The sequence below is a fragment of the Gekko japonicus genome, unplaced genomic scaffold, assembly GCF_001447785.1.
Source record: "Gekko japonicus isolate JY-2015 unplaced genomic scaffold, Gekko_japonicus_V1.1 scaffold694, whole genome shotgun sequence".
Taxonomy (NCBI): domain Eukaryota; kingdom Metazoa; phylum Chordata; class Lepidosauria; order Squamata; family Gekkonidae; genus Gekko; species Gekko japonicus.
In genome coordinates, this window is record NW_015177028.1 from 626075 (window position 1) to 627417 (window position 1343).

Genomic DNA, 1343 nt, shown 5'->3' on the forward strand with positions numbered 1-1343 from the left:
TCTCCTCTCAATTGTGGCTGGATACTGAGGCTGCTGGGTGCCCTCCCGCACTGGCCAAAGAATGAAAATGGCAGCAGCCCAGTCATACAATCCGAGAGACAGCAAGGCCTCGAAGGTCCCACCCAGCTCACCCACCTTGTGCCTCACACCCTTGGCACGAGGAGACAGCACTCTCTTCTCTTACCCGAGGGGCCTGAAGACTATATACTTCTGTCAGCCTCTGAACCCAAAAGCGGCCTTATTGCAAGACGTGACCTCTCCTCCTCCCACTTGCCCTGCCTCCCATTTGCTGTCAATTGTGACCAACATGAGCAGCCACATCCCTACCAGGGCAACTGGTACAGGAGTCTGCTAGACCAGAAATTCCAGTTTTTACGCACTGCTGTCTGGCTTTCTTCAGGAGTCTACCTGTCCTACCTCTGTGTCAGATTACAGGGAGGCAGCCCTTTCAGCTCTTGCAGAAGAGCCCAACCTACCTAGTTGTGCCTATACCTGTTGCTTCATGTTTAACCCCTAATGGAAGTCTTTTGTGTACAAAACAACATTTTAAAAAATCATCTTTCAAATTCCTGCCTCGAGAATGGTTATATGCTCAGCTGTTAATGTAATGACGTTCTCATCATTGTAGCACAACACTCAAACAGCAGCAGAAGCAGCACTGTAATTTCTTCCCCAAAAGGGACTTGATTGGCTTTTAATATTCTAGCTCAATTCACCTTCTGTCAGAGTCACAGGGTTGCCATTTCTGGGTTGGGAAATTCCTGGATAAATTTGGGAATAGAGAGCCTGGGGTGGGGAGGGACCTCAGCAAGGTATATAGAGTCCACCCTCCACAGTGGCCGTATTTCCCCCCCAGGGAAGCTGATCCCTGCAGTCTGGAGATGACTCGTCATTCTGGGAGATCCCCAGGAGATTGGCAGCCCCAACAGAGAAACTGCTCCAAATTCACTCTCTCCTATCAGCAAGCAGCTCTCTGCTGCTACACCCTTTTCTTCCTGCCTTCAGCAGCTCATCAGGAAACGCTCTGTCTCTGTTTTAGAAAAACGCCTTTCAGGCCACACTCCTCCTGCGTGTTACACACAAAACAATTGCAGCAAATACCTGAATTACACCTAATATAAAATCTGCACTTTTTAAAAGCTTTTCTCTATTTTGTGGAAAGATGATATTTTGTTTATTAGTTTTTGAAACGTTAAAGTAAGTGTTGTATATCTTTATACATGCTTATCCCTTTGGGTTTTGAAGAAAGAGTGACATTCATTAGGCAGCTTTCTCCTAGTCTGAGAATTTTTTTTCTTGAATGTTAACCAAAAAGCTTAACTTTAATGAGAACTTTGTTAAAC

The 1343-nt window shown here is 45.9% G+C and overlaps 1 protein-coding gene and 1 pseudogene across 2 annotated transcripts in view; both read right to left on the reverse strand.

The window, feature by feature from the left end:
- The window catches only part of ELF1 (E74-like factor 1 (ets domain transcription factor)), a 124936-nt gene that overhangs the window by 98917 nt on the left and 24676 nt on the right, over positions 1-1343 (reverse strand). The window lies entirely within an intron of this gene.
- The window catches only part of LOC107124397, a 3501-nt pseudogene that overhangs the window by 1733 nt on the left and 425 nt on the right, over positions 1-1343 (reverse strand).